The sequence below is a fragment of the Bufo bufo genome, chromosome 1 (assembly GCF_905171765.1).
Source record: "Bufo bufo chromosome 1, aBufBuf1.1, whole genome shotgun sequence".
Classification (NCBI taxonomy): Eukaryota; Metazoa; Chordata; class Amphibia; order Anura; family Bufonidae; genus Bufo; species Bufo bufo.
The window spans coordinates 739,254,985-739,282,228 of record NC_053389.1 but is presented as its reverse complement, the minus strand read 5'-3'; the positions used below and the strand labels follow the sequence as shown (position 1 = coordinate 739,282,228).

The window sequence follows — 27,244 nt, the reverse complement described above, 5'->3', positions numbered from 1 at the left end:
ATAGTGAGTGCTCCTTCTGGAGAGTTCGGCACCAAAGATCTCTACAAACGCCAATGGAGACAAGTGCAAGGCCTTGCCGATACTTTCTGGAATAGGTGGAAGAAGCAATATCTTCCCACCTTACAGACAAGAACCAAATGGCACACAGTTAAGCCCAACCTAAGACCTGATGACATTGTTCTTGTTAAAGACTCTCAGGTTTAAAGAAATCATTGGCCTTTGGGCCTCATTACTAAAGTGTTTCCAAGTGAAGACGGACATGTCCGTAAAGTTGAGGTCAAGATTTTCAAACAAAATGAGACCAAACTGTTTATCAGACCTACTTCCGAACTAATCCTACTGTTATCTGTTGAGGACTCTAGTAGTGACATCGGCTGATGTCAAGCGGGGAGTGTGCTGTCTTCACTATTGCATACTGTTTATTTGTGTGCCTTCAGCACCATCTAGTGACCTTTATCTGTAAGTGCATCTTTTGCCTTGTTAAGTTATGCATATTCATTAGGTCACCTGACTTCCTGCTCACAGTGCTTTCTGGGAAAGAGACAGGCTCCTGCTTCCTTTTCTCTTCACCTCATGGAAGGAGCAGCTACTCATTGTGTGTCTCCTACTAAGCATCGTCGGTAAGGGATTAATTCATGTTTTTGTATTAGTTTTGTGTACACTGTACTGTATACTCAGTTCTTGTATGTTCATTTTCCTATAGTTTACCTTATCTACTGCCGGTTAATAAAAACCACAGACTACAGAAACAAGTCTCATCTTATTAACTAGTAGAATGGTGATATCTGCCTGTTGAACTGTATACAGACCCCGGGGGTACATGTTGTGAGAACAGGACACTAATGCTTCCGCTGGCACTGGTTTTGCAGCCATTTTTGGCACCCACTGGATGGCCGGGACATGGCCCGCAGAAGTTAGACAGATCCCTGGTTTTCTACAGACTTCAGCCTTATTTGAACTGTACCCCATAGTGGCTGCCGCATACGTTTGGGGTAGCTCATGGGCCAATTCCACGGCTGTGTTCATTTCAGATAATTCAGCTACAGTGGACATTTTAACAAAAGGTAGATCTAAATCCCCACACATTATGTCTTTCATGAGACGTTTTGTGCAGATCTCGTTACAATACAACTTTCACTACTGTTGTTCCCATGTCCGAGGTACACAGAACGTGGCGGCTGACGCGTTGTCACGGGCTAACTTCTCCATCTTTTCACAGGTCATGCCAGAAGCGGACGTCATAGGGGCCTCGTTTCCTCCTTACTCAGCATTAGTTCTGGACTAGCAAACCATCTGGTTACTGCACACAGCCTGGTAGCCAGGTCACTGTCATCTAACACGGCTAGGAGTTACAACACAGGTTAGGATCTGTTCGGCAGGTTTCAGGAGAGATACCCCCAGGGAAATACTAGCTTTATAGATTATATTTTGGCGTTCATAGGATACTGCCACTCGGAATTGAAGTTTGCCCACAACACTGTTCAGTCCTACCTGGCTGGGGTACAACATTTCTCCGCCATTAGTCATCCGGAGCAGGGGACCCTGTTTTCTGTTCATGTTATCAAGGCCGCCTTGAGAGGTTTGGGTAAATGTAGTACGGAAGGCCAGCCTCGCAAACAGGCCATCACTAATAAGATCTTTCGGGACCTGTCTGACATGTTGGATAGAGCCCCTTTCGGTGTACTCCCTAGTTTAGTGCTTAAAGCCGCCATCTACTTAGCATTCTACGGGTTCATGAGGCCGGGCGAGTTCACGTGCACTTCCATCAATAGCAGGTTTGTCAGCCTCAACCAGTTGAGCCTGAGCCCCGACGGTTACACACTGTCCTTACCCATCACCAAGACATCTCAGACAGGACCCCCCACTCAGGTCATTTTATTTCCGACATCTCATTCATGGTGCCCGATTCAGGTCTTTCAGCAGTTACTGACAGCCTAAGCAGACCGAGACCCAGACAGTCCTCTTTTGCCGTTTCCCACAGCACCACTCACGACCTCTCAGTTTGTATGTCATGTCCGTATGCTGGTGTCCAATTTAGGGTTGAACCCGGCAACCGTGTCGGGTCACTCTTTCAGGATAGGTGCAGCATCCGCTGCCTCCAGGAACAGAGTGCCGGCCCATATTTTCCACAAACTAGGTCGTTGGCGCTCTTCGTGTTTTAATACGTTTATACCTCAGCCCAATCAAGAGATGTTGCTTGCATTTCAGGATTTACTCATGTAGTGTTGGTTTGTAATAAAGTATTGCTAATCATTGAGTTGTGGTGTTTTGACCTCTTTTAGGCGTCCCTCCTACGCAGCAGTTATGGCACAATTCAAGCCGCTTAGATCTAGTTAGTTAGGCAGGTTGATGGTCATATCTCTAGTTGCCTTCGTCACACAGGTATCCGTGACCACAAATATATTTATATTACTTTGTGGAGCATTCCAGTGTTGAGAGGAGGTGCTTGCAGAAGCTTTGTGGAGATAATATGTCTTATGCACTTTTGGACTTCACAGCTCACTTGTCCAGGAGATGAAAGGCATGGACATACTTTACAGGATCTGCTAAGGTCCAAATCCCACTGAGGATACTGTGGATCCATTTAGTGTGAGTACAGAAACCTGAGAAAGGAACAGAACTTAGTCACAGAGAGGGGGGCCACCCCATGATTTAATAGAGGGGGGCCACCCCATGGTTGCATACTGAAACAGAAGTGTTGTACCTCTATTTGTGGAATAGAAAAGTGCAGTGTGAGGAGGCTTTCTTCAGAGAAAGACCTAGGCCTGTTAACTACCTTCCAAATTATAAGGTCTGTGAAATTGCAAAACTGTGGAAGATCTGCCTGTCCATACTAAGTCTGAACTGTGTTTTATTGCAACCTTTTCTGCCAGTAATGCATACCTCCTAACTTTTTTAAATCGCAAAAAGGGACAATATATGCCAGCATGCATCGCATTTTTTTTCATACTAGGCCACACCTATAACTTCGCCCAAAGCATAATTACTGACACCCATCACAACTGCCGTAGCTTGGCTAGGTGAGTGTAAGTTCCTTTATTTTTATTTTTTTTATAGCATGTGGAGCCCCTGGGACAATTTTTTTCTTGCACTTCAATATTCATTTAAATATTGGCACATACATCATTAGATTTTCGATATTTTAAGGTAGAAACTGCACAAAACAATGAAGTTATGGTCTAATATAGAGGAAGAAACCATACAGACACTTTAGTAAGGAGCAATTTAGTAAATTTATTAATGCACATTTATGCATTAAATCCCCAGGTCAAAAAGAGGGACATTTAAGGATCAAAGAGGGACATGGGTCAAAAAGAGGGACTGTCCCTCCTAAAGAGGGACACTTGGGAGGCATGGTAAGGAACTGTTCCTCTGTTAAATCTGTTTCATCATTGCCTTCAGCAAACCCTGCCTGGCACCTCACAATTCATCACCACCAAGATCACCTCAACCAACACTAAACAGGAGAACCCTAGAACCAGGGTGTGCCGAAAAGGTAAGAAAAAGTGCACTCTTTCTATCACTGCATAGCCCCAGGAGAGTGATATAGTGAGGGGACTGCTTCGGGAACTACTACCCCCATTATTTCTACTACCACTACTATCCTCTATGCTGTCCTATGTGGTTCGCTGCAGAAACAATACAAATACCATTGGCCAGGGAGACATTTTCCCTTTTTCAGACTACTTGACCACCTGTACTTCTATATAAAATGTGGATAGATCTCATTCATTGTATTGACTTTCCTACATGTTGGAGTTTTATGTTTCACTTATAAAAACACATTGGACCAAAATAAAATAACATTTTAAGAAAAGTACATAGTACAATGAGATCAAGCAGCCCAGGGACCTATAGTCACAAGAGTTATCATCAGATGGGACAGTCTGAAAGAAATTCTGATTAGTTTTATGATGGGAATGTGGCTCATCAAATAGACACCAGAGAGGTAAACCATTTTAATGGACCGCTTTATGTCCTCCGACCCCATGCTTCTTGAAGAGCCTTTGAACATTATTTTTCTTGATCTTTTTCTGCACATTTTTCCAGTTCAGTGCTTTCTGTGCCTGTCTACTGAAGTGTCATAATCCTGGCCTTTTCACTTTCCTGCTTGGGTGGCAGGGGCAGTAGGCAATGTGTTTGCGCTGTCAGTCACTACGACTCATTGTTGGCTGCAGTTGAACTTTTGCTAGCTCCAAGTAAGCGGCAACAAATAAGGCGTCCGGCTGTGCAGTTATTGTATTTTCCACAATGACTTCATCTAAGAACCTTTAGATCACATTTAGCCATGACCCCAAGAGCATTGACGGACTAACCCTCGGACCTCTGACGGTAGACACAAAACATAGAGCTCAGTGTGTCCTCTGCCAGAGGAATGTCCAAGGTCTTCCAACGGGAAGACGAAATCAGGAACACAGAGGAATCAATGCAGCTGACCCCTTACACCCCTATCACACTGACCCTTTCCTTGCCAATATGCATTAATACTGTGCAAACCCAAATGTGATATCCATACAATGCTTATTCTGTATGACAGTTTGTGTCTTATATGCTCTAAAAGATTTTGTGTTACTATACGGAAATGTGCATCTTGTATGACTAGGATCAACAGAAGAGGATAATAGAAGGGACATAACTATTGACTGATTACACCAAGGCGCTACACCTATACTACTTAAGAAGACAGCAGCACTTTAAATGGTACATGATGACTGAGTAGTCACATTACAGAATTTACAGACGGGCCAGAAACATGAAGTTACATCTGGTGCTGAAGTTATTGCACTGGCAACTAAGCCTAATATTATTGCCTGTACAGATCACTTTTAGCTCATTATTAGAGATGGGACGGGGGATTCGTCGAATCCACGAATCCCTCGAATCTTGCTGGATTCGGGGGATTCGTGGACTCGAATCCCGACGTAATTTACCTGAAACGAATCGGACGAATCCCGGTGGGAGGGACTGGGAGGAGGAGCTGGGGGCCGGTGCGTTCACTGTGCTCCGGCCCCTCCGCTCCAGTACAGTTATAAAATGTGTAATTCTATTAATATTGATTCATGCTGCCCCCTCTGTCTGTAGTACATTCAATACATCCTACTTACAGGGCTACTGATATCGTAATGCAGGCCGGCCGGGCAGACGAGCGGCAGAGTGACTGACGTCACCTGCCTGCGCCGCCTGCTTCATTCATAAAGCAGGCGGCGCAGGCACGTGACGTCAGTCAGTCACTCTGCCGCTCGTCTGCCCGGCCGGCCTGCATTACGATATCAGTAGCCCTGTAAGTAGGATGTATTGAATGTACTACAGACAGAGGCGGCAGCATGAATCAATTATTATTAATTAAATGACACATTTTATAACTGTACTGGAGCGGCAATGGGGGGTCTGTGGATTACACTGTTAAGGGGTGGGGGGGAGGTCTGTGGATGGTACTGTTATGGGGTGGGGGGGTCTGGGGATGGCACTGTTATGGGGTGGGGGGTCTGTGGATGGCACTGTTATGGGGTGGGGGGGTCTGTGGATGGCACTGTTATGGGGTGGGGGGTCTGTGGATGGCACTGTTATGGGGTGGGGGGGTCTGTGGATGGCACTGTTATGGGGTGGGGGGGGTCTGTGGATGGCACTGTTATGGGGTGGGGGGGTCTGTGGATGGCACTGTTATGGGGTGGGGGGGTCTGTGGATGGCACTGTTATGGGGTGAGGGGGGTCTGTGGATGGCACTGTTATGGGGTGGGGGGTCTGTGGATGGCACTGTTATGGGGTGGGGGGGGTCTGTGGATGGCACTGTTGTGGGGGGGGGTCTGTGGATGGCACTGTTATGGGGTGGGGGGGTCTGTGGATGGCACTGTTATGGGGTGGGGGGTCTGTGGATGGCACTGTTATAGGATGGGGGGTCTGTGGATGGCACTGTTATAGGATGGGGGATCTGTGGATGGCACTGTTATGGGGTGGGGGGGGTCTGTGGATGGCACTGTTGTGGGGGGGGGTCTGTGGATGGCACTGTTGTGGGGGGGGGGTCTGTGGATGGCACTGTTATGGGGTGGGGGGGTCTGTGGATGGCACTGTTATGGGGTGGGGGGGTCTGTGGATGGCACTGTTATGGGGTGAGGGGGGTCTGTGGATGGCACTGTTATGGGGTGGGGGGTCTGTGGATGGCACTGTTATGGGGTGGGGGGGGTCTGTGGATGGCACTGTTGTGGGGGGGGTCTGTGGATGGCACTGTTATGGGGTGGGGGGGTCTGTGGATGGCACTGTTATGGGGTGGGGGGTCTGTGGATGGCACTGTTATAGGATGGGGGGTCTGTGGATGGCACTGTTATAGGATGGGGGATCTGTGGATGCCAGGGGGAGAGGTGAGAGGCACTATGATACTGGCACATTGGGGGGGGGCACTATGATACTGGCACATTATGGGGGAGATGGCACTATGATACTGGCACATTATGGGGGAGATGGCACTATGATACTGGCACATTATGGGGGAGGTGGCACTATAATACTGGCACATTATGGGGGGAGATGGCACTATGATACTGGCACATTATGGGGGGTGGTGGCACTATAATACTGGCGGCACATTATGGGGGAGATGGCACTATGATACTGGCACATTATGGGGGGAGATGGCACTATGATACTGGCACATTGGGGGGGAGATGGCACTATGATACCGGCACATGGGGGGAGGAGAGAGGCACTCCGCACTTGATACTGGCACATGATTAGGGGGGCATCTATGGGGACACTTACTGGCACATTATTGGGTGGCACTGTGGGGCCACTTCTTATTGGCACATTATTGGGGGGCACTATGGGGGCATCTACTGAGGCCACAAAGAAGGGGTATTTTATATGGGGGGCTCTGTGTGGTACTAGTATTATCAGGGGTATTATCTGTTTCTGCAGTATAGTATTGGGGAGCACAGAGGAACAGTATTGGGGGTGTTAGGATGATTTGTCCAGAAGATGGGAGGATGATGGAAAAGTAGTAAACTACGATTTTTTTTTTTTGTCAAACTGCAGAGATGAAAAATGGTGTCTGGTCTGAAGGTCTGAAAGGAGAAGATGAGGACAGAGAACATCTACATCAAAGGAGACATCACTGGATGTAAGAGGTATGTGGCGCTGTATTACCCTGTATGTTCTGTAGTGATAGGAGCAGGGGTCATCGCGGTCATATAGGGTGCGACCGTGACTGGGAGGTGGAGGTTCAGACAAACTTACGCGGTCTGACTTTGTTTCTTACACCGTGCGTTCACACAATTATGTACAGGATTCGTAGGATTCGACATTCGAAAGATTCTATATATTCGAGAACCTTTTCGGATTCGGATAAAAAAAAAATTGGATTCGTCCCACCTCTACTCATTATCATCACAGGCAGGGTTACAATGGTAGATATCAGATAAATAGATAGATAGATAGATAGATAGATAGATAGATAGATAGATACGATAGATAAGATAGATAGATAGATAGATAGATAGATAGATAGATAGATAGATAGATAGATAGATAGATTGACCCTCCACTGTCACGCTCTAGTGTGGGAGGGGAACCCCACACCGAACATAGCAGGGAAAGGGGAAAGGAAATCAGGCCTGAAAACTAGGGAAGGAAGATGGATACCTTCTAGTGAATACCCTAACCAAAGCCCTGACTGACTACCAGTATGAATAGACTCCAGAGGTAGGTGAGTTCATACACAGGAATACCTAAAGTCCTATCTAAGGACTCATTCAGATGGCCGTATGCTGTCCGCAAAAATGCGGATCCGTTTTTTCGCGGATTAGATGCTGTCCCATTCATTTCTATGGGGCACTTTTCTTCCATTGCACGGCTCAGCAAAAAAAATGAAACGTCCTATACTTGTCAGTGAAAATCAGGACATGGCCCTATTGAAGTCTATGGATCAGCAAAAAAACGGAATGCAATCAGTTTTTTTGCGGACATGCTGAACTGTCCGTAAAATACGGATCCGCATTTTTGCAGACGCATACGGCCATCTGAATGAGCTCTAACTGTCACGGTCCCTCCCATGACAGAGGTGAGAAGATCTGAGAGACTGGCGGCACGAGAGGGTATCTGACAGTGTTGTTGTCGGGTGCTGCTTGTGGTCATTGCTGAGGCTCTGTTTAGTTCTGGCTCACACTGATTGCCATGCGGTTGATATTTCCTGCTGTAGTTGGTTGAGCCGGTGTGTTGTTCCTTTGGATCTCCTACTCCTCCATTCTTCATTAAGCTAAGTGCATTTTGTTTTGCATTTTGTTGTTCGCTTGTGTTTGTTCTTTTCTATGCCTCAGGGAGACGCTGGTTCCTTCATCTGGGAAGAAACCAGTAGTCTCATTCCTTGCCACCACTCCTAGGGATTTCCATGGTCTCCAGGGCTAAGGTTCTGGTGTATATCTCCAACTTCAGGGTCTACTCATATTGGCAGGAGTCAAGGAGAGGTCTAGGGATTCCTAGGAGGTCACCATCCCTCTCCCTTAGCTTTGAGGCCTAGACTCCGGTCTATTTCCTTCTGTGTGTTATCTGGTGTTTTCCCCTCCCCATTACCTGTGACATTATCAACCACCAAAAAACCGTCATTTTGTTTGTGTCAGTGCAGCGATGGATACTGTTTCTGCACTGGTCGATTGTATGCAGGGACTGTCTTTGGAGGTGGCTGACCTCCGCATGGCCATCTCGCAGTTTCAGAGACCATAGGCGGCGGCCAGCAGCGGGCACCAGGCCTGCCCGGAACCTAAGGTCGCTCTTCCGGATAGGTTTTCCTGGGGAAGTGACAACTTTGTTCAGTTCAGGGAGTCGTGCAAACTATATTTTAGACTACGTCCTTCCTAACTCTTCTGGGGATGAGAGTCAAAGAGTGGGTATTAATATTTTGTTACTAAAAGGTGACGCTCAGTCTTGGACTTTTTCTTTGCCGACCAGATCACAATCCCTCCAGTCAGTAGATTAATTTTTCAGAGCTCTGGGACTTATCTGCGATTACCCAGATTAGTTCTCCCTGGCCAAGACTAGGTTGCGTGGTTTATGGCAGGGAGAGCGTTCTGCTGAGTCCTATTGCTCCCAATTTAGAAGATGGACAACTGATACTGAGTGGAAAGACCCAGCCCTCCGTAGTCAATTCTGTCAAAGGTTATCCGAGAACCTGAAGAACGCATTGGCATTTCACGAATATCCAGAGTCATTGGAGGCAGCCATGTTTCTGGCTGTACGTATTGATAGACGCCTGAGGGAGAGATCTAAGGTTCCTCTCGGGACGCACTATCATATGGGGAGGCGGCCTTTTCTGACATTTTTGGTAGGGAGGCGCTTGAGCTCCTCTCTGATGATGAGCCAATGCAGTTGGGGGAAGTCACTCCTGGACCTAGTAATAAAAACGTTAGGCTTAAGAAAAGACTCAGCTTTTTCTGTGGTAAAGGGGGACATTTTGTTAATGTATGTCCTTATGTTAAACGTCAAGGTGAAAAAAAAGAAAAAAGAAAATAATGTGTTTAGTCCTCTTCTCACTCTTGGTGGTGTGGGTGGGGAATCTGAGAATGTACTTTTGTCATTTACCGGTAGTACCCGATTTCTCCTGACTGCCAATGTGGCGCTAGACTCCAAAACTGTGGGAATCGAAGTATTTATTGACAGTGGGGCAGGGGTTAACCTAGTGGATGGCCAATTCATCCGTATGCATTGTTTGACAACAAGCGCATTAGACAAAAATATTTCGGTGTTTGCGATTGATTCCACTCCACTCTCACAAAAATATTTGTCACAAATGGTGCAGGACATTTGCTTAAAGGTGGGAGATTCTCATCAAGAATCCATTTCATACTTTGTGCTGGATGGTCTGCCTGCTCCTCTGGTGCTAGGTTTACCGTGGTTATCCAAAAATAACCCTACCATAGATTGGCAAGCGAGACAGATTCTTGATTGGAGTGATTTTTGCATAGAGAACTGTCTTAGCATGTCGCTTTCTGTTGTAACCACTAAAATAATATCATCTTTTATTTTGGATTTTTCTGATGTATTCTCTGAAAGTGGAGACCAGGAGTTACCTCCACATTGGGAGGATGATTGCCCCGTCAACCTTATTCCCAGAGCTAGATTACCCAAGTCTCGGTTGTATAATCTTTCTGAACCCGAAAGAGTAGCCATGTGAGAATATATCATCGAGAGCTTGGCTAAATGTCATATTAGACCATCCAAATCACCAGTGGATGCAGGGTTCTTCTTTGTTAAAAAAAAAAAAGGATGGAACCTTTAGGCCATGTTTGGACTTCTGTGAGCTTAATCGCATTACTGTCTGTGATCCCTATCCCCTTCCTTTGATCCCAGATTTGTTCAATCAGATTATCGGTGCCAAGGTGTTTTCTAAATTGGATTTGGGGGGGACATATAATCTGGTAAGGATCAAGAAGGGGGACGAATGGAAGATGGCCTTTAATAACCCTGAAGGTCATTTTGAGAATTTGATCATGCTGGGGTTGATCAATGCTCCTGCTGTTTTTCAACATTTCATCAATGACATATTTCATCATCTGGTGGGCAGGTGTGTGGTGATGTATCTGGATGATATTTTAATTTATTCCCCCGACATGGAGAAGCATCAGGATCACGTGAGACAGGTCTTACAGATCCTAAGGGAGAATAAATTGTATGCTAAGATGGAGAAGTGTGTCTTTGCGGTTCCGGAAGTGCAATTCCTGGGTTACCTTCTCTCATTTTCGGCTTTTTGTATGGATCCGGAAAAAGTCTGTGCTGTGTTGTACTGGGATCGACCTGAAAATCTGAAAGCGCTCATGCGATTTTTGGGGTTCACCCAGTGGCGTTGCTAGGGCTGGTGTCACCCGGTGCGGTAGAAAATGGTGTCACCCCCCCAGGCCTTTCCCCCCCCCGGAAGCAATAATTTTTTAGCCATATATGGGGGCTATGGTGGTGCTACTGCCATAGGGGGCATCCGTTAGCTCAGCAGACCCCCCCTAGCAGTCAGAGCCTGGTCTCGGGAGGGGCACTTCCAGATTATTTTCTGTCTGCTGCCACAAAACAGACTACACAGTGTAGCGGTATACTGTACATTGTGGGGCACAGTGTAGCGGTATACTGTACATTGTGGGGCACAGTGTAGCAGTATACTGTATATTGTGTGGCACAGTGTAGAGGTATACTGTATATTGTGTGGCACAGTGTAGATGCATACTGTATATTGTGGGGCACAGTGTAGAGGTATACTGTATATTGTGTGGCACAGTGTAGCAGTATACTGTACATTGTGTGGCACAGTGTAGGTGTATACTGTATATTGTGTGGCACAGTGTAATGGTATACTGTATATTGTGTGGCACAGTGTAGTGGTATACTGTATATTGTGTGGCACAGTGTAGCGGTATACTGTATATTGTGGGGCACAGTGTAGCGGTATACTGTATATTGTGTGGCACAGTGTAGAGGTATACTGTATATTGTGTGGCACAGTGTAGATGTATACTGTATATTGTGTGGCACAGTGTAGTGGTATACTGTATATTGTGGGGCACAGTGTAGAGGTATACTGTATATTGTGGGGCACAGTATAGCGGTATACTGTATATTGTGGGGCACAGTGTAGAGGTATACTGTATATTGTGTGGGACCGTGTAGAGGTATACTGTATATTGTGTGGCACAGTGTAGCGGTATAATGTATATTGTGGGGCACGGTGTGTGCTATATGTGTATAACAAACATATTCCACATGAAAACTTACAGTTACTTGGCTTGGCCCTTGGGGATCTCGGACGCCACTTCAACACTTGGCTGGGGGCTCGGCGGAGCTGATGTTGTGTTTTTTCCTAATGAGAAAGATTTCATAATAAGGATTTGGAGAAGGGGCAGAGGGATAGCAGAGCAGAGAGAAGCTCGTGCTGCTACTAGGGGGTCATACCATGGGGGAGCAATGAAGCCCACCATAATGCCCCCCCAGTAGAAATAATTCTCCTTATAATGTGACAGTGCAAAAAAAAAACCTTGTAATGCCCCCAGTTGAGCTAATGTCCCCTTAGTGCCCCCATAATGTGTCAGTATAAAATACCCCTATATAGTGCCCCCAGTAAATTCCCCCATAGTGCTCCTCTCCCCCCTTCCTGCTAGTGCCCCCCATAATGTACCAGTATAAAATGCCCCATATATAGTGCCCCAGTAGATGCCCTCAGTGTCCAGCCTCTGATAGGCTGCCGGCCTAGTGTCCCCCATAATGCCCCCCAATAATGTGCCAGTAAGTGTCCCCATAGATGCCCCCCCATCATGTGCCAGTATCAAGTGCCTCTCTCTTCCCCCCCATGTCCCAGTATCATAGTGCCTCTCTCCCCCCATGTGCCAGTATCAAGTGCCAACCCCCCCCCACGTGCCAGTATCAAGTGCCTCTCTCCTCCACCCCCATGTCCCAGTATCATAGTGCCTGTCCCCCCCCATGTGCCAGTATCATAGTGCCATGCCATCTCCCCCCCCCCCACAAAAAAAAGTGCCAGTATCAAGTGCCTCTCTCCTCCCCCCCAAAAAGTGCCAGTATCAAGTGCCTCTCTCCTCCCCCCACCATGTGCCAGTATCATAGTGCCATCTCCCCCCCCCAAAAGTGCCAGTATCAAGTGCCTCTCTCCTCCCCCCAAAAAGTGCCAGTATCAAGTGCCTCTCCCCCCCATGTGCCAGTATCCTAGTGCCATGCCATCTCCCCCCCCAAAAGTGCCAGTATCAAGTGCCTCTCTCCCCCCCATGTGCCAGTATCATAGTGCCAGTCCATCTCCGCCCCAAAAGTGCCATTATCAAGTGCCTCTCTCCTCCCCCCCCTCATGTCCCAGTATCATAGTGCCATGCCATCTCCCCCCCCCCCCAAAAGTGCCAGTATCAAGTGCCTCTCCCCCCCCCTCATGTCCCAGTATCATAGTGCCATGCCATCTCCCCCCTCAAAAGTGCCAGTATCAAGTGCCTCTCTCCTCCCCCCCAAAAAGTGCCAGTATCAAGTGCCTCTCTCCTCCCCCCCATGTGCCAGTATCATAGTGCTACTCTCCTTCCCCCATGTGCCAGTATCATAGTGCCATCTCTACCCCTCAATGTGCCAGTATCAAGTGCCTCTCTCCTTCCCACCCCCCATGTGCCAGTATCATAGTGAGAACCCCCCCCCCCCCCATGTGCCAGTATCAAGTGCCTCTCTCTTTCCCCCCATGTCCCAGTATCATAGTGCCATCTCCCCCCCCCCATGTGCCAGTATCAAGTGCCTCCCGCTCCCCCTATGGCAGTAACAGCTTCTGTATCAGAGGCAAATCACTTACCCACACAGCCATAAGATCAGCCTTGCTACTGACTGAAAAAATATGAGACTTCTACTGTTATAGCTGGCTAAGTGTACATCTATACACATGACAGCTGCCCTAACACATCCAGCTCTGCTATATCTCTATATATGATAGCTGCCCCAGCACACCCAGCTCTGCTACATCTATACATCTCTAAGTATTGCTATACAGTAGATAGATATATAGAGATATAGCAGAGCTGAGTGTGCTGGTGCAGCTGTCATGTGTATTAGATGTAGCAGAGCTGGGTGTGCTGGGGCACCTATCATATATATAGAGATATAGCAGAGCTGAGTGTGCTGAGACAGCTGTCATAGTGCCACCCCCCCCCCCCCCCCCAAAAGTGCCAGTATCAAGTGCCTCTCTCCGCCCCCCCAAAAAAGTGTTATATCTCTATATATGACAGCTGCCCCAGCAAACCCAGCTCTGCTACATCTATACACATGACAGCTGCCCAAACACACCCAGCACTGCTACATCTATACACATGACAGCTGCCCCAGCACACCCAGCTCTGCTAAATCTATATATCTCTAAGTATTGCTATACAGTAGATAGATATATAGAGATATAGCAGAGCTGAGTGTGCTGGGGCAGCTGTCATGTGTATAGATGTAGCAGAGCTGGGTTTGCTGGGGCAGCTATCATATATACAGATATAGCAGAGCTGAGTGTGTTGTGACATCTATCATATAGAGATATAGCAGTGCTCGGTGTATTGGGGCAGCTGTCATGTGTATAGATGTACACTTAGCCAGCTACATGTACACTTAGCCAGTCTCATATTTTTTCACTCAATAGCAAGGCCGATCTTATGGCTGTGTGGGTAAGTGCTTTGCCTCTGCTACATGAAGGTCGTGGGTTCGAAATACAGGCTAAATTAGAATACACAAGCACTGACTCCATATATGGACATACAGGGCGGGACACAGGAAGAGGCTGCATCGCATCGCTGACAGAAGGTCGTGGGTTCGAATCCCAGACACATCTTTCCTTCTCCTGAGGACGGCAATACAAATGACTCGTAAATGCCGGCCCTGCTGGTGTCACCCCATCAATGGTGTCACCCGGAGCTGTCCGCACCCCCCTTGCAATGCCACTGGGTTCACCAACTACTACCGTAAATTTATCTTGAATTACTTGACTGTTAAACCATTAACAGATATGACTAAGAAAGGTGCAGATTTCTCAGTCTGGTCTGATGAGGCATTACATGCCTTTTCAGCGGTGAAGGAGTGTTTTGCTTCTGCTCCTATACTGGTGTAACCGGATGTGACAAAGCCATTCATTGTGGAAGTTGACACATCCGAGGTAGGGGGTTGGAGCAATCTTGTCACAAGGTCTTTCTCCTAGCAAATGGCGCCCATGTGCTTTTTTCTCTTAAAAATTCTCTACTGCTGAAAGAAATTATGATGTAGGTATTAGAGAGTTTCTGGCCATTAAGTAGGCTTTTGAAGAATGGCATCATTGGTTGGAAGGAGTGATTCATCCCATTATGGTAATTACTGATCACAAAAATCTGGCTTATCTGGAGTCGGCTAAGGCAGGCCAGATGGTCATTGTTTTTTACCAGATTTAATTTCGTAGTCCCCTATCGCCCTGGGGTTAAGAACGTCAAAGCGGATGCTTTGTCGCGTAGCTTTCCCAAGGGGGGTAATTCGGAGGATCCTAGCCCGATATTAGCTGATGGGGTGGTCGTATCTGCTCTTTATCCTGAACTTGAGGCAGAGGTGTTGGAGGCCCAGGGAGATGCACCTGATTCTTGTCCTCCAGGGAAGTTGTTTGTTCCTTTGGAACTACGGCACAAGGTGTTTCAAGAACATCACAGTACTGTTCTTACGGGACACCCTGGGAGCAGATCCACAGTTGATCTCATTTCCCGGAGATTCTGGTGGCCAGGATTGCGTAAATGTATTGAGGGATATGTGTCAGCTTGAGAGACTTGTGCGCCCGCCAAGGTGACACATACTCTGCCTTCAGGATCTCTAATTCTCTTGTCTATCCTGTCCCGACCGTGGACTCATTTGTCCATGGACTTTATCACAGATTTGCCTAATTCCTCAGGGAAAACTGTGATTCTGGTGGTTGTTGATCCCTTCAGCAAGATGTCGCACTTTATAGCATTATCAGGTGCTAATGCTAAAACTCTCGCACAAGTGTTTGTCGATAATACCGTGAAACTACACGGTATCCCCTCTGATGTGGTGTCTGATAGGGGGACTCAGTTTGTGTCCAGATTCTGGAAGGCGTTATGTACTCGCCTGGGGGTCCAATTATCCTTCTCTTCGGCTTTTACTCCTCAGTCGAACGGACCGACTGAGCGCACTAACCAGAATCTGGAGACTTATTTGAGATGTTTTGTCTTCATTTTTGTCGTTGGTTGAGTTTGCCATAAATAACTGTAGGCAGGAGTCCACTGATGATGAGTCGCCGGTTTTCGGAGCATATGAGTTCTGTAACGGATCTCCTGGCACCCCGACTGGGTACCTCCGTTGATGGATGCTCCTAGTGCTTCCTGAGGGCTCCAAGCACTCCACTTGACACCGTAATCACTGCCGACCCCACAAACCGCCACAGCTTGGTTGAGGTCTCGCCGTCTTCCACCCACCCTGAGCCCAAGACCAGGATCCAACTTCCAGTGGGTAGAACCGTGTTGTAATCCCAGGGGAGTATAATACCAATAGCAATCCCCAGAGTAAATATAGCTGTTCCCCCACACATGAGATGACACTCTATGTTGAGGGTAAAACAGGAACTCCCTTTATTGAAGATCAACTCAGTATATATACAGTTCAAGAAGTCTAACAACATAACGCAATCAACCATGAACAACATGCAAACAGACATCTTCACCCCCTCCATAATGAATGAATAGGGAGAGAGGAGACACATGGGATTATCTCCTGAGTGTATCATAGGGTGATCTACTCATCTAGGAGTCGGCTGCTCCTAGAGTCAGCTATCTTAATCCCATCACTAACCCAATCAGTGGGAGTCTCAGTGCAGAGTTAACCCTTTTTGTGTTGCTGAATCCACACCATGCCTTTTTAATGGGCAATAAGAAATATGTGTCATATAAATTCCACATATAAATCAGGGTTCATAGTTCCTTGTAACCCCAAAAGGTCTGAGAGGGTCTCCATAGTTCTGGGTCCATAGTCTGTAGGAAGGAGGCTGCCCTCAGGCTTCTCCAGCAGCCCCAGTGACGGTTCAGTCCGTCACAGGTTCCATCCGCAGTTTGGCACATTTTCTGGTACTGAGACTTCTGGTATACCGGAAGAGGAAAGATTGTCCTCTTCGTTGTCATCTATTTGGCGGAAAATTCAAAAATTATAAACTTATGACTGACAAAAGACGTATGAGTGGTCCGGACCTGAGAGTGGGTGATTCTGTGTGGTTGTCCACAAGAAACATTAAGTTGAAGGTACCTTCTTGAAAGTTGGGGCCAAGGTTTATTGGGCCATATAAGATCTCTGCCATTATTAATCCGGTTGCTTTTCACCTTGAACTTCAGCAGGCTTTAAAAATGCATAATGTTTTTCACAAATCATTACTGAAAAGATATGTCGAACCTGCTGAACTGTCCTCCTGCTCCTGTCTTGGTGGACGGTAATCTTGTATTTCAGATTGCCCGGATAGTGAACTCACGAATTCTCTGTCGATCTCTTCAGTATCTCGTGCACTGTAAAGGTTACAGTCCAGAGGAAAGAATGTGGGTTCCTGTGACCGACGTTAATGCCAGTCGCCTTGTGAAGGCCTTTCACATGGCAAATCCTGATAAAGTTGGCCCTGGGTGTCCGGAGGTCACCCATAGAAGGTGGGGGGGGTACTGTCATGGTCCCTCCCATGACAGAGGTGAGAAGATCTGAGAGACTGGCGGGACGTGAGGGTATCTGACAGTCTCTCTGTTTTCTCCTTGCAGTGTTGTTGTTTGGTGATGACCACACCTCTTGTCGGGTGCAGCTTGTGGTCATTGCTGAGGCTCTGTTTAGTTCTGGCTCACACTGCTTGCCATGCGGTTGATATTTCCTGCTGGAGTTGGTTGAGCTGGTGTGTTGTTCCTTTGGATCTCCTGCTCCTCCATTCTTCTTTAAGCTAAGTGCATTTTGTTTAGCATTTTGTTGTTCGCTTGTCTTTTCTAGGGCTCAGGGAGACACTGGTTCCTTCATCTGGGAATCAACCAGTAGTCTCATTCCCTGCCACCACTCCTAGGGATTTCCAGGGTCTCCAGGGCTAAGGTTCCGGTGTATGAGTATCTCCACTTCAGGGTCTACTCATATTGGCAGGAGTCAGGGAGAGGTCTAGGGATTCCTAGAAGGTCACCATCCCTCTCCCTTAGCATTGAGGCCTAGACTCCGGTCTATTTCCTTCTGTGTGTTATCTGGTGTTTTCCCCTCCCCATTACCTGTGACACTAACCCTAAAGGACCCTGGTACTAATGACCGGAATGAGACAACCTTTACCTCCAAAAGGAAGGATGAACAGGAGTCTCCCTAAGGCTTAATACAAAACAACAAGGAAATGCAACACACAAAAAAGCCAAAATACAAAGGGAAAGGTAACACTTAACTTCCAAGAAGCTATGGCAGCACCAGGAACTCAGCCGAGATCCAAACACCAGCTATCCACAGGTCCAACTTAAGCTATAAACCGCACAGCATTGTAAGAGAAACAACTATAAATAGGGAAAGTTAAATGACCACAATAGCAACACCTGGAGGTTAAGGGTGTGGCCAGTACCAGAAACAAGACAGACGCCTATTGACACAAGGCAAACATGTCAAATCAAACCACGTGTTGCCAGTCTCGAAGATCTCCTGCCACTTACTGTCGCGGGGGGCGTCCGTATGTCTTAGTATGTCCGTGACAGTACCCCCCCTTCTACGAGTGACCTCCGGGCACCCAGGACCGACCTTATCTGGGTGAGACCTGTGAAAAGCTTTCACCAAACGACTGACATTCACGTCAGATGCCGGTACCCACACCCTCTCCTCAGGTACATAACTCTTCCAGTGAACAAGATACTGAAAAGATTTAAGAAGAGCTCAAGAGTCAATTATCTTGGCGATCTGGAATTCCAAACTACCGTCCACCATGACAGGAGCGGGTGGCAAGGAAGACGGCTCCAAAGGTTTAACAAATCTCTTCAACAAAGATTTATGAAACACATTATGTATTTTTAGAGCCTGAGGAAGTTCAAGACAAAAAGCTACAGGATTAATAATGACAGTGACCTTACATGGACCAATAAATCTTGGACCCAGCTTCCAAGAAGGTACCTTCAACTTAATGTTTCTTGTGGACAGCCACACCAAATCACCCACTCTTAGGTCCGGACCCTTCATACATTTCCTGTCAGCCACACGCAGGGCCGGCGTTAGGGGGGGGGGGGGGAAACTGGGCAATTGCCCAGGGACCCCATCCCAGAAAGGGCCCCATGCTCTCTCCACAGTCACCACCACACAACTGTGCCATTCAGCTGCTGGTCCAGTTGCCAGATGCGTAAGAAAACTGGCGGGCCGCAGCTGAGCAGGGCGCAATGATAGGTAGTGAGTGGAGCGGCGGCAGAGTGCAGAGTATGGCCCCAGCTTGCCCAAGTTCTCTGCTCAGCCTCAGCAACCTCTCAGAGGAGCCAGTGGAGGTGGAGCAGAGGCACTGCAGGACAGGATCACCTCAGCCCAGCCATATCCGTCTGGGACTGCACTCCGGGACACACTCACAGCATTACCTACCTGACCAGGCTGGCAGCATCAGGTCAGGAGAAGTTGAGAAACAGAAGTGAAGTAAGAAGAAGTCAAGTGCTGAGCAGCAGTGCAGGAGGAACGAAGGGGTAAGAATGTGCACTGAAGCACTGTGGGGCAGGTGTTTTTAAATAAATCAATATATACAATGGTCTAGCTGCCCTAAGAAGAACATATATATAGTTGCCCTTAACCCCATGTGTATCGCAGTTAAGCTGGCCATTCAAGCCACCCTGAAAAGACTGACTGTAAAACCCCACCTCTGGCTCCATTAAGCCACGCCCCTAATCCAGTTAGGCCATGCCCCTCCCACTCCACAGCCGATGGGGTAAAATAAAGCTCAGATCAGCTGTAGGGGTGGGAGGAAGGGTGACTTTCTCCCTGCAGCTCACGTTTGGACAGCTCAGTGCTGCTGTCTGAGTGTAAGGGTGGGTTCACATCTGCGTTCTGGATTCCGTTATGGCTTTCTGTTATAACATGGCTATAATGGAAAATAATAACATACAGTCCCATGTAAATAACATCACATCATCTCTCCTGCCCCCTCCAAAATACAGTCATATGTAAATAACATCACTCCCTTCACCCCCTCCAACATACAGTCCCATGTAAATAACACTATTTCCCTCCCTCTGCTATACAGTCCCATGTAAATAACATCACACCATCTCTCCAGCCCCCTCCAATATACAGTCCAATGCAAATAACATCCCTCTCTATCTACAGCCCCCTCCAAAATATAGTCCCATGTAAATAACATCACCTCCTCCCCAGCTGCCTTCAACATACAGTCCCAAGTAAATAATATCACCCCCTCCCCAGACGCCTCCAACATGCATTCCCATGTAAACATCACCCCCTCAACATTCAGTCCCATGTAAATAACATAATTCCCCCCCACCAGCCACCTTCAACATACAGTCCCACCTAAATAACATCGCCCTCTGATCATTCAGTCCCATGTAAATAACATCACTCCCTCCCGCAGACCCCTGTAACATTCAGTCCCATGTAAATAACATCACTCCCTCCCACAGCCGCCATCAATATACAGTCCCAGGTAAATAACATCACTGCCTTCCACAGCCCCCTCCTACATACAGTCCCATGTAAATAACATCTCCCTGACCCAGCCCCCTCCAACATACAGTCCCATGTAAATAACATAATCCCCTACTACAGCTGCCTTCAACATACAGTCCCATGTAAATACCATCATCCTGCCCCAGCTCCTTCCAACATACAGTCCTATGTAAATAACATCACTCCCTCCTACAGCCACTATCAACATACAGTCCCATGTAAATAACATGATCCCCTCCCCAGCCACCTCCAACACACAGTTCCATGTAAATAACATCCATCCCTTCAGCCCTAACATATGCAGCGTCCCACTCAGGACACGTGGGAACTGCAAATGTATTGCTTCATTGTCATTGCTGTATTGCATGTCATTTTGCATTGCTACATCTGTTGTATCCCTGTTCATAGGCTGGTCAAGTGTGCTTTATACATCCCACCACTAGATGGGGCTAGCACCACTCTGGGATATCTAGCCCAGCACAGGTCTAATCTGTGTTCAGTTTTTTGCCAGTTAGTGAGTGTGCAGATCAAGCACTAGTCTCAGTGGCGGATTACAATAGGGACGTTCGGGTCGGCAGCCCCGGGCCCAGCACCGCTGGGGGGCCCAACGCCGACCCGAACGCCCACATACTGCGGCGGGGCACGGGAGCGCATAACTCCCTGTCCCGTCGCCTATCACCGCCATAGGCTTTTTATTATAAGGGACTTTAAAGAGAAAATTCTTACTGTATTTAGATTATACCCTGTATCCCCAGAGCAACAGATAGAGATTCTCTCAGAGAAGTGAAATCCTGGCCAAGCTCAGAGAGGAGGACACTGGAGCAGATATTTGAACGTCTCTACACCACCTTTGAACCCAGAAGGTCAAGATGAGGTTCTTCAGCAAGAAACAGCAATCGGGTGAGTCACTCAGAGACTTTGCATTATCTTTGCAGGAAACCCTTAGAGCTGTTGTCCAAGTAGACCCCCGTGAGGCAGAGAATCAGGATAAAACCCTGAAAGAGCAATTTAGGCGTCAATACAGACAATCTAAAGAGCCAGCTAAGAATGTTAGCCGCCCAGCATCCAAGTGCTACTTTCTTAGACTTTAAGGAGTTAGCTATCAGTATACTGGGAAAAAAATCCACCGACAGAACCTGTTAGATCCGCTGTAGTGCCAGTAGCACAGCTGGTCACCCCTTTAAAACCCTTAACTGTCGTCAGTCAGGCAACCCAAGCTCCAATTCCTGACGCAGTTGCTGCCCTCACTGAGCAAGTCCAATTCCTGACTAAAAGTCTGGAGAAAGTCCACCAAAAGTTGGAACAGTGGAAAAAAACATTATTGCTGGAGGATGAGAAACCTGTGTCCAGAAGACTCTTCCCTCCTGACTATAGAGAGACTTATTCCAGAAATTCGGGCGGATGCCCTCCTGACCGCACTAGCACCCCTAAGCGACCTATCTGCACTTACTGTCACAAACCAGGCCATACTGAATCAACCTGCTGGCAGTTAAACGGGCGACCCCCGAGGCCAAGGACCACCCCTTGGGAGGTAAATCAATAGGTCCAGAAGATCCCTACTGGATGCCAAGATACGTAGGATCCCGTCCAGAAGTGGCACTTCAAATAAATGTTCCTTTTGTTGCCCTAGTTGACACAGGATCCCAAGTCACTACCATCCAACAAGCAGCATTTTAAAAATACTGGGACCAAAATCAGCTTACCCAGACCCCAGAATCCTGGCTGAGTCTCATAGCTATTAACGGCAAACCCGTACCAATACATGGTTATTGGGAACCTACCATTCAAGTAGGAGGAACTACACTATCTCGGCAAGGCATTATTGTAGTACAAGTCAGAGAAAATAACAACAACCCTCCAATAGTCCTAGGAATGAATGTCCTCAGGAACTGTTATGTTGAGATGCTGGAAGCCTTGCGCCAGTCAGTGCCTACTGCCTCTCCTGCTTCTAAGAAGGTGATCCAACAAACCATCCATGTACTAAATGCGCAACAGAGATTCGCCAACGAAAAAGGAGAAATCTGCTGTGTCCGCATTCGAGATAATCAACCTGTGATTCTCAAACCCAATACCGAAACTCTCTTGTGGTGCCGAGCTATAGTCGGAATTCAGGGTCAAGACTACCAAGCCCTGGTAGAGCCGGTTGTTTTGGAAGACCATCCTCTAGTTAGAGCTGCAAGAAGCCTAGTAACTGTCTCTGAAGGTAAAGTGCCTATTCGACTCCTAAACTTGAGTGATAGCAGTGTAACACTAACAAAATACCGTCCCGTTGCACAGCTAATCCAAGTTACATTTTAAGATGTCATCAGTGTGGCTACAGCTGCAACGGAGCAACTTACCAAGAAACAGCACCCACAGGACCAAAATCTAAGCACATCCTGGTGGAAAGAACTTCATGTGGGCGATGCTTCAACGCCAGAAAACCAATTTGAGGGAGTACTAAAAATTGTGAAGGAGCATCACCGTGCCTTCAGTAAGCATTCTACAGACTACAGAGAAGTAGATATCATTAAGCACTCAATCCCTACAGGTTCACACCCACCGATCAAGGAAAGGTATCGGCCTATACCACCAACTATGTATCAATCTGTAAAGCAAATGATCCAGGAAATGAAGGACTACAATATCATCAAAGACAGACATAGCCTATGGGCTGCACCGCTAGTCCTTGTCCGTAAAAAGGACGGTAACATCAGATTCTGTGTGGATTACAGAAAAATTAACCAAATAACTCACAAGGATGCTTACCCTTTACCACGCATGGAGGAATCCTTGACAGCTTTAGGATCTTCAGCCTACTTCTCTACTCTTTATTTAACCAGTGGATACTGGCAAGTACCAATGGCACCTGAAGATCGTGAGAAGACTGCATTTACCACCCCTATGGGCCTATTTGAGTTCAACTGCATGCCTTTTGGACTTTGCAATGCGCCCAGAACTTTTCAAAGATTAATGGAGCGTTGTCTGGGCCACAAAAATTTTGAAACCGTCCTGTTATACTTAGACGATGTCATCATCTACTCAAAATCTTATGAAGATCACTTGAAACATCTGGCCGAAGTTTTTCAAGTCCTCATTAAACATGGACTCAAAGTCAAACCATCTAAGTGTGATCTACTGAAGCCAGAAGTCAAATACTTAGGGCATATTGTCAGCTCTGAATGTGTTAAACCGGATCCAGAGAAGATAGCCGCAGTCCGAAATTGGCCTACTCCTACTACGGTGAAAGAAGTGAGAAGTTTTCTCAGTTTTGCAGGATACTACAGACGCTTTATTCCTCATTTTGCCCAAATTGCAGAGCCAATATTAGAACTTCTGAGAGGACATCCTAAAAGGTATCAGAAATCTCCAATACCAGTTGAATGGAACACCGAAAGAGAAATTGCCTTCCAGCTCCTGAAGAAGAAGTTAACAGAGCCACCAATCTTAGGCTAGCCGGATTACCAACAGCCATTTCATATTTACACAGATGCAGTAAGAAAGGCCTGGGAGCTGTCTTGTCGCAAATACAAGAAGGTAAAGAAAGAGTCATTTCCTACGCTAGTAGATCTCTTAGAGGTACTGAAAGAAACGACCAAAACTATAGTTCCTTCAAATTGGAATTCCTCGCACTCGTGTGGGCTGTTACAAAGAAATTTAAAGATTACCTTGCCGCAACACCATTCGTGGCCTTCACAGATAACAACCCGCTAGCGCATCTTAACACCGCCAAGTTGGGAGCATTAGAACAAAGATGGGCCTCACGCCTTGCTAACTACAATTTCACTGTGAAATACAGAACAGGAAAAGCAAATGAAAATGCGGATGCATTATCCCATCTGCCCACCCAAGAAGACCCTACTACACAAGAAGATGTTTGGGAAGAGGTAGAAATGCCATCCTTCTACAAAAATTTTGCCCACCAAGACATTATCACCATCAAAGGTAAAAAGGTCCTTAACCTTCAACAACAAGTGGATCCAAAATCTCAAGTGGACAAAGAAAAATGGATCAAGCTGCAAAATAAAAGCAGAGTGTTGGGTGAACTGCAAGATTTCTTCACCAGCGGAAGAACACCAGAAAGAATCCGCAGGAGGAATGCTGATCCAGAATTGTCAAAACTATGGAGACACAGAAAACACCTCTTTCTGCAGAAGGGCCTACTATTAAGAAGGACCTTAGATCCAATTACCTGGGATCGTCTGTATCAAATCTTAATACCATGCCGAGATGCAAGAATAATTCTTGAAATGTACCATGATCAATCAGGACACTTTGGCATGCAGAAAACAGAAGCCACCATCCGTAGAAGATTCTACTGGATCGGGATGAGAGGAGACATTGAAAAGTGGTGTCGAGAGTGTTCCACCTTTGCTGTTGGAAGAAATGAAAAACATGACCAAAAAGCACCCTTACATCCCAATGTAAGCCGAACACCGCTAGAAATAGTTGCAATTGACCATGTGAAGCTGGAACCAAGCCGCTCAGGTTACACATACGCTATGACCATCATTGATCATTATACTAAATTTGTTGTAGCTGTACCTGTCAAGGACTTGACTGCTAAAACAACTGCAGATGCCTTCTGGAAACATTTCTTGTTGCCATATGGATGCCCAGAAAGAATCCTTAAAGATCAGGGATCGGCCTTTGAGTCGCAACTCTTCAAAGAACTGTGTACACTTCACAATTGCCAGAAAATCAGGACCACAGCCTACCATCCCCAAGAGAATGGGCTTTGCGAAAAAATGAACCAAACTTTAATTGCGATGTTAAGAGCGGTACCACCTGCTATAATAAGTTATTGGCCTACTTTACTGCCTCAATTGATGTACACCTACAATAACACTATTCACTGTTCTACTGGGTGTACACCTTACTATCTTATGTTTGGCCGACAAGGTACACTACCTGCCGATCATACTTTGGGTGTACAAGTGCCTGATGCAATCAACCCTCTACCAAAAACTGATTGGGTGAGTGAGCACCAAAGACATTTAATTGATGCACAAGAAATTGTTCAACATCGCATGGAACATGCTCACGAAAAGCAACAAAAAGATTATAACCAATCTGCCAAAGCAGAACCTCTCAAAATTGGTGACCGTGTGTGGTTAAAAAACAACCAAGTACCAGCAAATTAGATAGCAAATAGGACAGAGAACCTTAGACCATTACCGCTATTCTCAATCCAGAGACTGATACTTATGAGATTACCCAAGAGGACAAATCACGTGTAGTGCATCGAAATCGCCTTAAGTTGTGTCTCAAGGAAGATACTCAAGAAAAAACTCTTCAAGAAGAAGCTGTTCAAGAGGAAACTCAATCCGTAGAACCAGAGCCTGTAAAATCATCTGATTCAGAAGGACCAATACAGTCTTTTGGAAAAACGTTATTAGACTCTGATCCTTTACAATGGTTCTTTACCCCATGGCTAAATATCTTAGTGCCTGCCAAGACCAACACAACCGCACTTCAACCAGAAGAGCTATCTCGAGAAGTATCTACTACAGCTCAGGAAACACCAAGTTCCCTTGAAATAAGGCCTGTAGAGTCTCAGCCGCTTCGTAGATCCGACAGGATTACAAGAGGACAACAACCTGCCTGTTATAGGGATTTCCTGCACCAGCAGCCGAGAAGACAACTTCCAGCCCTGGCGTTTCATCGTTGAGTGCATCCTTACATCGTCTGGAGTTCCAGAGTTTAAGAAAGAGACTGACCTACGTCTATTATGTTTTATTTCCTTAAGGGACTTTTAAGGGACTACTTACCTTACACCTGTTTTGCAACGTTCAAGTCTGCACCCGGAGATAGACTTTCACGCACCTGAGCCTCCGTGATATGCTATTTTGACATTTTCCTGTGCCCAGGGAACGGACTCATACCCTGTGAGCCTCCTGAGATGTTATTTTTTTATTTTTATTTTAATTTTTCACCTCATTATGGACTATCCTAGTTTTCCCATTACATCACCAGTCTTCAGGGGAAAAATTACAACCCTGTTGTCACCTTTTGTCACATTTCGTTGTTGCCTGAGATATGTTTGCCTAACCCATTTTACTTTCAGATACAAGGAGTACAAGAATGGGGTTATGGTGTTATTTCCTATGCATGCATGCTTTCCCTTCTCTTATATCTTACAGTAAGACACAACATTGAGTCAAAAATGTGTCGCGGTCGACACACGTTTTACCATGGGGGTATGCAGCGTCCCACTCAGGACACGTGGGAACTGCAAATGTATTGCTTCATTGTCATTGCTGTATTGCATGTCATTTTGCATTGCTACATCTGTTGTATCCCTGTTCATAGGCTGGTCAAGTGTGCTTTATACATCCCACCACTAGATGGGGATAGCACCACTCTGGGATATCTAGCCCAGCTCAGGTCTAATCTGTGTTCAGTTTTTTGCCAGTTAGTGAGTGTGCAGATCAAGCACTAGTCTGCTCAGGAGTGAAGTCCAAGAAGGAACAAAGTAGAAAAAAGACTTAAACCAAAGGATAATAGCCACTACCCAGGCATCAAAGACCTTTGGGAGTCGAGGTGAAGGATTCTCTAGCCACGGGCAACCTCACCAAACTACACTGGATTTAAAAGGGACCGGAAGCAAAGTCACCTACCAGTAAGAATTATACTGAACCACAGACTGAGTCAGGACCTAGCCAAAACCTATTAACAGTGGATCAACAGAATTCCTCTATATACCCAGAGACTGTATTCTGTCTGGATGTTTATGCTGAAACTAAAACCAGCTACAGTAAAAGTTGTGAGTTGTATCCTACCACTGTCTACCTCATTCTTCAATACTACCACTACAACTGGTTGTACCACCATAAACGGTACTGGCATCACGACAAAAACCACCAAGGGACCCAGCCACCACAAGCACCCTAAACACCACCGTCATCAAGGGCAGCTCAACCTCTATCTAGGCTGGTGCTCCCCTACCACAGAGTGTACCCCGGAAGGTTTTGTGCTGTCTTCCTCATCACTGTGCTGCCGGCTCAGGGAGGCTTTCTGCTAACCGTGAGTAAACCGATGAACTGTATTACTACTCCCCCTCATCGGCCCACCGTGCACCTCACGTGTCGGCCCTGCGGTTCTGGCACGTCGCACATAC

General features: G+C 46.7%; 1 long non-coding RNA gene across 1 annotated transcript; it reads right to left on the bottom strand.

Moving 5' to 3' along the window:
- Window positions 1–250: 250 nt before the first annotated feature.
- LOC120987194 lies at window positions 251–9,446 on the bottom strand. Its single transcript, XR_005775953.1, has 3 exons — window positions 9,434–9,446; window positions 4,257–4,261; window positions 251–405 (listed from the first exon to the last, which is right to left on the bottom strand). It is a non-coding gene; the product is annotated as an uncharacterized LOC120987194 (long non-coding RNA).
- Between the last annotated feature and the right edge of the window lie 17,798 nt (window positions 9,447–27,244).